The sequence below is a fragment of the Pongo abelii genome, chromosome 10 (assembly GCF_028885655.2).
Source record: "Pongo abelii isolate AG06213 chromosome 10, NHGRI_mPonAbe1-v2.0_pri, whole genome shotgun sequence".
Taxonomy (NCBI): domain Eukaryota; kingdom Metazoa; phylum Chordata; class Mammalia; order Primates; family Hominidae; genus Pongo; species Pongo abelii.
Window position 1 is genome coordinate 15,454,048 of NC_071995.2, and position 10,246 is coordinate 15,464,293.

At 36.7% G+C, this 10,246-nt stretch overlaps 1 long non-coding RNA gene across 4 annotated transcripts in view; it reads left to right on the forward strand.

Moving 5' to 3' along the window:
• The window catches only part of LOC129049064 (uncharacterized), a 116,761-nt gene extending 106,603 nt beyond the window's left edge, over window positions 1-10,158 (forward strand). For all 4 annotated transcript variants that reach the window (XR_008511837.1, XR_008511835.2, XR_008511834.1 and 1 more), the window contains 2 exons: window positions 5,658-5,783; window positions 9,905-10,158. This is a non-coding gene — a long non-coding RNA (uncharacterized LOC129049064). The remainder of the gene's footprint in view (window positions 1-5,657; window positions 5,784-9,904) is intronic.
• Window positions 10,159-10,246: the final 88 nt, after the last annotated feature.

The following is a 10,246-nucleotide window of genomic DNA, read 5'->3' on the forward strand; positions in this document are numbered from 1 at the left end:
TTTTATTGGTTCCTGAAGACGGGACAAGGAACAAATACATACGTTAATATGAGAGATCAGCTTCTGTTAGTACTTGTACCTCTCTGCTGTGTGTGGATGAATGATGGAATTACTTCTCTCACGTTGCCATTTTTGAGGTGTACAAAGGTCAGGCCGTACGCACCTCTGTTAGGAGGCAAATTATTGGGCAGGTTCCAGATGTTCTGCTCTTCACTCCCTGTGGTTTTGTCATATGTAAAAGTCGTAACACCTGTTTTAAGGATTGAGATTGTTCATTTACTGTGTGCCACATATTAGACAATAAATGGAAAAAAGTACCATGTTCAATGGGGGTATGGGTTTATCCTTATAGGTTAAATTATAGGTAAACATTAATAGGACTTTTAAAAAAATGCCTAATTGTTAGAATTAGTACTCGCAGTTACCACTTGGGGTCAGTGGAACAAAATGCATATATGGTTTTGACATGTGAGTCTAAATTTCTTAAAGGGATGAGGCATCTGAGGGATTGTTACCAAAATGATGAAGAAATAAGGACAAGGGACATGAAGACATTCATAAGAAAAAGTACCTTTGCCTTTCCCTGGGAAGATTCACAGGAATCTCTCCAGCTCTTGTTACATGATGAGCAACATAGACAAGGTACAAGGCATGGTAACTGCCCTGTCTCCACCCGCCTCTCCCATCACTACCCAAAGGATTCTTAGCATCCCCTCACGTACTCTGCCTGCCTCAAAGTTCAATCAGCCCGTCACCATTTTTTTGAGAGTTTTTTTTTAACCTGAATACTTTATTGGCGGTTTAAAATGCATACTCCTACAAAATCAGCACAGCCCATGATCCGTGATGAACAAACAGTAGTTCTTGCTGATGTGTGATTGTTAATTTAAAAGGCCAATATTTCTTTAAGCATAAGACCAAATAGAAAAAGACCTAAGACAAAATCTGGTGGGAACTGAATTCCAGTTTTTAATAGAGTTATAATCCATAGTTTTATTTACACACATGTACTCTTTCCTGCAGAGATAAGCCGTTCAGTGTGGCTGTGGTTTGGCTAGGATTTGTTTGATCTTTGTTTTTCCTGCAGGGCCAGTCTTGTCTTTGTGTTCCCGAGGACTGGTCTGTTTAGTTGTGCCTGCCTGGAATCAAAAGGTTTAGTCAGGCCCCATAATTGGTGATGACTGGTGTACTATATGCAGACTTCACAGTGCCCCTTCCAGTGGTTGAAAGGTCGCATACCATGCTGTGTAAGAACTTAAGCTCTCTGCAATGAGACTTAAATTCAGATTCACTCTACTCCTTATTAGTTATCTGATTTTTGGAAACTTAATCTCTTTAAACCTCAGTTTCATCTCTAAAATGGGCATAATAGTTTACCTCATAGAGTTTGGGGAGAATTCAATGAATTAATGTGAGTGAGGACACTAAGATTACCATATAGAAATAGGCTCAATGAATAGTAGCTGTTCTTATTTCCATGTAAAGTGAGCAGCGGTAGTTGATGGGCGCTGTTGAAACAGGTAAACAGCATTCTAGCAATCCTTTGACTTTTTGTGATAGCAAACCATAAAAACAATTTTAGTGGCTGTTTTACTAATTAAAGGACATCCACAATTCAATGTATAACAGAAAAAGTAATAAATGATCAATGCTTGTGAATCTGAATTTGCATTTTCGTTGTTTTTTTTGTGTGTGTGTGTTTTGTTTTTTGTTTTTGCCCCTGAAGACAACCTAGTTTAGAATTTATGGCTTGTTAAGTCCACCCACACACATTAAAAATGGACCCTGTTTGTTCAATAATTTATTGAACAATATTATGTGTTACACCTGTGATTGTTAACCAGCTGCCAAGAAACTTACTATCATAGGACACACACTCAAAAGGAAGATAATAACAGGGTACATGTAGAGAGAAGGAGATGCTCAGGGTGTTAACAGGAACAGGGAATATGGGTACCTATGTCACTCAGCTGCGTGGGTACACTGGCTGGTGGGAGGTGTAAGCTGGGCTGAGAGGCAGCATGCATGAAGACGTGGGGGTCAAAAGGTAACTGCTACAACTGGATTTGGATCTGAATCTAGGGGAAAAAATCTGGATTGGAGATAATTATTTGGGAGTCATGACTAAAAATAGCCAGAGTAGATCAAATCATCCAGAAAGAACATATACATGTATATAGACCGATATCAAAAATTGCCACAACAGAATTTGAGGATCTGTGAGATTTAATCAATTGGCAGAGGAAGAGGCATCACTAAAGAGAGGAGAGGATGCAGCCGGAAGGGCACCGGGAGAGAAAGTGTCAATAGAGATTTTTCCACAATTTGGATCTCTGTGCTTCTTCATACCCCCTGCTTGCTTATACTTTGCCATATAACTAGAAAATGGTCTTTAAAAGTTATTACTTTTTTCTGCACATATGAAATGGTGACAAGCTGGCTCATGTTACTAATGGAATTGGAATCGAAATGCATTTTTACCCTTTACATTTTTAAACTGCACATATGGAAATTCAAGGTATACATGGTGACAGCAAAAACATTTTTCTAAAAAAAAACCTAGAAGAATATTGGCAAAGAACCCTTAAAGATATCCTTTATCATCATTCTTTTTAGTTGAATATAATTTTTTACATACAAATTTTAAAGAATATTGGCAAAGAACCCTTAAAGATATCCTTTATCATCATTCTTTTTAGTTGAATATAATTTTTTACATATAAATTTCAAAGAAGTTTTAAAAACAGTGGTAACTTATTCATAAAGCCAATGTAGGCATTTTAGAATGATTACAACATGAGAAATTGGACTCTGACAAGCCAATATTCTAAAAAATCAATAAATGTTTAGCTTTCCAAGAGAGAGAAATGGAGAGTAAGAGGAACGAAGAAGCAGAGGAAGAAATAATGAAACTGGTTTCAGGCAGATATGAAATTATCACTGTAAAGATTTATTTTGTTTTCTCCATAAGTGGAGGAAGGAAAGCTTACGTGTTGAAAATTGGATTTCAACATATACATACTTGAAGGAGAATGATGACTTCTTTGGGCAGTAACTTGGATCCATGATTTTTTTTTTTTTTTTGAGACAGGATCTCTCCCTGTTGCCCAGGCTGGAGTGCAGTGTTGTGATCACAGCTCACTGCAGCCTCCACCTCTAGGCTCAAGCCATCCTCCCACCTCAGACTCCCGAGTAGTTGGGACTACAGGTGTGTGCCATCACACCTGGCTAATTTTTTTATTAATAATTTTTGTAGAGATGGGGTTTCACCATGTTGCCCAGGCTGGTCTCTAACTCCTGGGCTTAACTGATATTTCCGCCTCTGCCTCCCAAAGTATTGGGATTATAGGCATGAGTTACCACGCTCATAGATCCTTGATAATTTTATCAAGCCATGAAATAAAAAAGCCAGCTTTGCTTAACCCCAAAGTATGGAATCAAAGGAGAGATGAACCCTATATTCAACAAAATTATCTTTCTTTTAGACAAACAAGCGATCTGCTCATGAGAGTTTATTTGCTTTCTATTTTAAAGTACTTCTCAAATGAACTGTCTTTTTCATGTCAAAAGCCCAAGTGACCACTACAATTCCTAAATATCCCTGATGAAATGGTGCGTATTAGAGATGGAAGTGTACAGATTAGCCTTGTAGTGAGACATCATGAAGAAAGCATGTGTTTGGCCTGAAAGAAGTGCAGTTTTAAATTGTGAAGACTGGGAGAAATGCAGTGGTATGTAAAGATGTGTAACTTCTAACCCCCAGAGTTTGGCCATGGGCCAGCTATTAGTCTAGGCAGACAAAACAAAATAGTCCAGTTCTCAGGCGCACACAGACAAGACTGAGGAAGACATCTTAATCAGGGTTGGAAATGGTAACCCCAAGCAAAATTTATCCTAAGATCTCTGGTCTGGAGACCTTCTGAACTCATTAGCACTTGGAGATCACTTGCAAACAGATTTATCAGAACTATGTTTATAACTTTCCCTGTGAACAACACTAAATATTAAGCAAGCAGTAGAAGCAAGGAATGGAAGACTAAAAATGGTTTGATGAAAGAATGTAAATCTGATTAGATAATTTAAAAAATTCCAAGAGACCATCTTCCTAGGGAAACACATAAAGTCAACACTGAAGTGCTTCAACAGAATATAGGAACTCTGTTCAATGTGAACTTACTTCCCAGCCATGAGCAAGTGGCACCTCATAAACATTAAGTCACAAGAGGTCTCAGATGTGCACACTGCGTTGAGAGTCCTGGTGCAAGCTATGAGAGCTTTGGCCAAACCTGTATTTTTGTCTATGTCCTCCAGCCCAAGACCATCAGGAACATACTTGTAGTTGAACAAGTTGGATTTATTTCTCTTTGCAGAAAGGGGAAACACATTCCATGGGGAAATGTGGGGTGTCTCAGTAAGAGGCTGTTAGGGTGTATTACAGGATTTGGGTTTGTGTTAGTTGATTTGTGGGCTTTGCTCAGAATTGCATCCTGTCAGGAAGTAGGGTGCAAGGAATGCTGTAATGTGCAGAATGAAGTGAAACTAAAGCTGTAATTGCTAAATATGCTAATGCATATTAGTCAGGATAGCGGGTTTTTGTTCATTTTTGTTGTTTCGACAACGTTCATGTTTTTGTTTCTGTTCAGACATGATTACAGAATGGTCTTTTTATTTGATTTTTCACAGCCTTGTCTCGTGTTAGTGTTTTGTGGATTGTTTATGTTCAACAGATCACCACAGTGTAGCTGTGTCAGGCCAACTCCTAGCAACAGCACAGCCTAGCTGATAGTCCAGGTCAGTTGCTGTCTGTCATGGGCTGCTTTTCCCTTGCTCATTAGCTAAAAAAATAATGTGACACCCGGAAGAGTGGTTGCTCAGCGGTGGAAGTAGACAAATACATCTCAAGGCAAATGTTGGCAGTGTCCAAGCATCATGCAAAAGAGGGAGCTACTGTCTTCGAGTAGTTCAGTTACACATTTATATATTTTAAGCATCCATATCCGCTAACAAAATCCTCGTTTTCATGTTTATCAAGTAACTTTCTATCTTGAATTTATCTTTTTGTCCATGTCTTCACATAGGGTAAGAATGTCCTTGTTTCTTGAACATGGTATTCCAGGTGTTCCTAATAATAAATCATGCTTTAAATTTTTTATATCTATATATGTATATTACTTATATTTATTTAAATGTATATGTTAGGTAAATACCATGACCTCACTTGCCTCCCTTCTTCCAATATCCTGTTTCCCATTGCCCAGCCCAAATGGAAGACAAAAGACAAGAAAGCCCATTGATGCCCTATCTACAGTTTAGCCTTCTGGAGGCATACAGCAGGGTAGAAAAGTATAAAGAGGGCGTTAGGAGGGCAGACCTCTTAGTTGTCCAAATATAATATGAGCATGCGTCCATTGCTAGGGTAAAGAGTGTCACTGGACCTTTTACAACATGATAAAAGTTATCTCCTCACAAAACCCTTGATATACAGTGTTCTAGCAAGAGCAAACAGTCCAGATGAAATCCCTGTGTTGTAAAACTTTCATAAGAGTAGTCCTTAAATGAAGTCTATAAAATTTATAGCTTTACAGATTCCAGCCTGTTCTTCTGCCATTCTTTATACCACTCATCAGCCATACAAAACTATCTCTTGTCTCTTCCAGCAGGGAACAAGGGCACAGAGAACTCACACCCTCTTCTTTGCTTCAGCCCATCCACTAGAACTAGACCAGGCTTAATCTAACTGCAAAGAAGCCCAGGAAATATAGAAGAGAAGATGAAATATTTTGGTGAGTACCATTGTCTCTGCCAGTTTCTTGGAGCATTTTTGCTTACTTCCTAGTTCTTAGCTTTGTTCTATTTAACATACTTCTGTTGTGGAGCTTGCCAGTTAATTAAAGTTCCTTTGAGATTTTTCAAGAAAAGTGACACACACAGTTATATTAGCTAGCACACATAAGCTAACAGTACTAGCTAGTAGCCCCTGCCAAAAGGGGCTTGAGAAATATTCCATTTGTTTTTGCCAAAGGAACCTGTGCTAAGAATTGTTTTAAAACGTTGTGAGAGTAGAAGTAAAGACCACTGAGTTTTCTTTGGATTCATGTGTGCCAGTTATGAATTGATTGGTTCTGAGCTCGAAATTAAAACTTCAAATTCAGCTCTGAGAAGTTTTCTCAGTAGAGGGCCCTGTAGAGAAACCTTGCAGGAAGAAAGGGCATATTTCCATTTGGACACCAAGTAAGGTAGGCTACCTGCCTTCAGTACAGGTTTCATGTTAGGAAACCAGAGTAGTGACGGAAACTGTATAGCTCACAAAGCCCAAAATACTCATCATCTGGCCCTTTAGAGAAAGTTTGCTGATCCCTGTTCCAGTCTATCTGTGGAAACAAAAATGAAAAATACAAGGCTCTCCAAACCACAAAGCATCTATTGAAATAACTGATGTTGTTCTGCTAGTTTTTTTTCCCATAAAAAACTAGCAGAACAAAATCAGTTATTTCAAACAGATACTTTTTAAGGTTAATCCTTCAGTTTTAAAACAATCTGTCTTAAAATTATTTCTTGAAATACAAGTTTTTTTTCCCATGAACATGTATTTTATAAATGAACTTTGAGGGTACAAGTGTGAATTTAAAAATACCTCCTCCTTTGGTCTGGGTTATTATGCAGTAAGAACAGTTTTAGAGGGAGATGTTGGATTTGTACTTGGCCTGGGTTTTACTTCCCTTTTCAATCAAGAAAAGCATCAAACATTCTTTGAAGGTACGGTTTTCTTTGCAATAAGTTGCTGAAGTCCTTTTTCACTTTTACAAAGAAGTTCAGCCTTCATAAAAATAATAAGGCTTTTTCATTTGTGGGTGGTGTGTTTTATAAAATCAGACAGGATTTCAGAGATATGTTTCCACCTCTTCCTGCCTAAACTTTGGCTGTCATCTTCCTTTTTTGTCTCACTCCGCATTTTATTGGGATCAAGATTGCTGGGTATAGACAGTAATGAACAGTGTAGTTAATTCTGTTCTTCCTTGGACTGTAAATTTTTCTAGAGATTCTCTGGCTAGAAACTCCGTTGTATTCTTTCTTCACAAAATACTGTTACAAAAGCCATTAAAATATTTTTTACATTTCTTACAGCATTTTTAAAGTGTTAATTCTGCATATACTTATCTCCTGCAAAAGTGATGTAATTCTTACTAAAAATGGATTTATCGTGGTATTTTACAGTTTTAAAAACACAGCTTATTTTTAAACTTAATATGCCTGGAAGGGAAATACTCTGTGACTGGAATAACATGTCAAGGAAAAATATGTTTGGGGACCCATGGTCTCCAAACTTCTTTGCAGACTTCTGATTTATTTAAAATACATACTTTCTCTATTTGGTTGCAGCACCATTAGACCCACAGTGTATATTTAATATTTCTAGTGTATATTTAATATTTCTAAACTTACAGAGAAAATATTCAATTTTTTAAAAAAACTTTAAAAAAGTTAACATATAAAATTATAAACGTAAAATGAATATGTCTTCACTGGCACATGGCATATATAGCTGATTTTTCCCCCAAATTGTTCATAAACAGTTAAAGATTCTTTAAAAATTTAGCATTAGTAAGTATTGTACTCAAGATTTGAGACAGATAAAGACAATGAAGTTTATTCCCTGAATTTCCCTAAGGTCCATGAGGGTAGGGACCTTACTTGATTTAGCTCACCACTGTATTCCCAGTACCTAGCTCAGTTGTTAGACAGTAACTGTCTATAGAATAACTAAACTTCATAAATTCTGACTCTGATGTCCCTAAATCCTCAAGTATGTCATTCCATCAATTACCCCATCATTCTCCACCCTCTCCCTGTTGGCTATTGCCCCTCAGCAAAACGTCTACCAATTAAAATCCCTCCATTCACCCAGAACATAGCCACCTGCCTTCTGTCCTCTTTCCTTAACTACAAGGCCTTCTTAGAGAAAAAAGCTGGGAGACAGTTCTTTTGGCTTCACAGAAGTTCTGGTTCTGACTTTTGCCAAAAGCTCTTATTTCTAAGAATGTAAAAATATGTTTTCCAGCAACTCATTAATACTTTCCTGGATCTAGGATCTGTATATGAAGAAATTATGTGTAGTTCTGCTTGGTGACAGCTTTGAGCCCCAGTAGTCCTGCAATAAGGCCAGTCTTCCAAACTGGCTGAGGAACATTTTCAGACGTTAGACCTGCTGTAGTTTGGGTTAGGGATAAAACCGTTCAGTTCTATATGGGTAGTGATTGTCCCATCTTCTGGGCCTGAAGAATTACTTGAATGCAATAAAAATGATTTAAAAAATACTTATAAATAACCCTTCTCAGCTATATATAAGGAGGTATTTTAATCAAGAGCACAAACGAGGATATACAAAATGAGAATTGAAACAGAATCTTGGTTAGCATCTAGGGCTTCATGCTGATTCCATGACAGGGCAGAGTATTATTGTTGTGATCCTTAATTTAAAGGGGCAATTGCTGTCCCTAAAGTGACACTTTGATAAGGAAATAGTAACAAGTCTATCCATATACATGATTAAAGATTTCTATCATTTACATTTCATAGCTGTGATCTGACCATTTTCGTGAAAATATTATGTAAATTATGATCATAACAAGTGTGTACCCAGAATCAGAACTGCTAATTAATTCCCCTTTCCTGTGGATGCAGCTGATGTATTGTCACATCTTACCACTAATTTTCAGAAAATTATACTAGCAATCTAAGGAAATGCCTTTATTATAAACTATCAACAGCTTTCTTATATTAACATAAATCAGAAATCTCCAACTGAAGGTTGAGATGGGAAGATCACTTGAGGCTAGGAGACCAGACTGGGCAACATAGCGAGACCTCATCTCTAAAAAATAAATTAGCTGGTTGTGGTGGCACATATCTGAGTTCCAACTACTTGGGAGGCTGACGCCAGAGATCACTTGAACCCAGGAGTTTCAGGCTGCAGTGAGCTATGATCACATCACTGCACTGCAGCCTGGGCAACAGAGCAAGAACCTGTCTCTATGGAAAAATGATAAAAACATCACTCCCAGAAATAATATAAGTTTCAAGTAAGACCATTAAAAATATTTCAGATCAAGTATTGGGAAATAATTCTGTTTATGCTAAATAACTACAATATTGATACCATATGGTTTGATCCTTGATATCCATAAGTTATCAAGGATAGTGTCAAGGATTGATAACATAAGGTTCAATCCTTAGATCTGAACAATCAGACTCAATTCACCTGTGGACCTATATTAATATTATACTAAAAAACCAACCCAAAACGGTCTATTTAGTGCTTTGGCAGGATTTGCTTTAATATGAAAGAATAAATCAGTTATCTTCCAAGCAAAGCCAAACAAACAAAAGATCTTGAATAAAAATCTAAAAATCCATCAAAGAAATCAACTCTAAGAAAATAAATCCCTTATTGTATTATTGCACTACATTTTAGGTTATCACCAATTTTTGATAGTATGGGATTCACATGAAAGGCATTTGAGATACTGTGGAAAGTAATGAATGCCTAAACAATGCACACACTGTGTGGATGTGTTTATGAAATACACACTTTGGATCACTGGATAAATCACGAGTCCTTTTTAAGTTTCAATACTCTCTAATGTAAAATGGGGAAAATACCCAGAAAAGTCATCTATAGGGTTACTTGGTAGATGAGTTAGTCATTAAATTAACATAAAACTTAGTAGACTAAGAGTTAGTCTACACTGGTAGATGAGTTTACATTAAAGCACTTTGTAAAGAAAATGGTATAAATGCAAATTAATGTTAAGCATTCTTATTCATTCATATTTTAATATAAAAGCACACAAAACCCACCAATTCAGAAAGGAAAAAAAGCTAACCTCTTCTGATTCTTTTATAGCTTAAAAATGGTTTAAAATGACTTTTGCCATTCAACTCGTATCAGTTCAAGAAGCTCTGGAATAAGTAACCACTGAAGGTAAGACATCTTTTAAACAATAAAAGCCAAACCATACTATTCTTAGTTTCTCTAAAACCAGTATGACAATCTTAAAGGGAAATAATTACTCCTCTTTTTTATCCCTTAAAATTTAAAATGTAGTTTTTACCATGTTTTCAGTAAGATTCTCATTCTGTACCAGAAAGGCAGTTCCTTAAAAACCCAAGTTTTAAGTATTTAACCTTTTTTTCCTGTCCATAAAATAGGTATTATGTTTACATATTATCAGTAACACAGAGTATC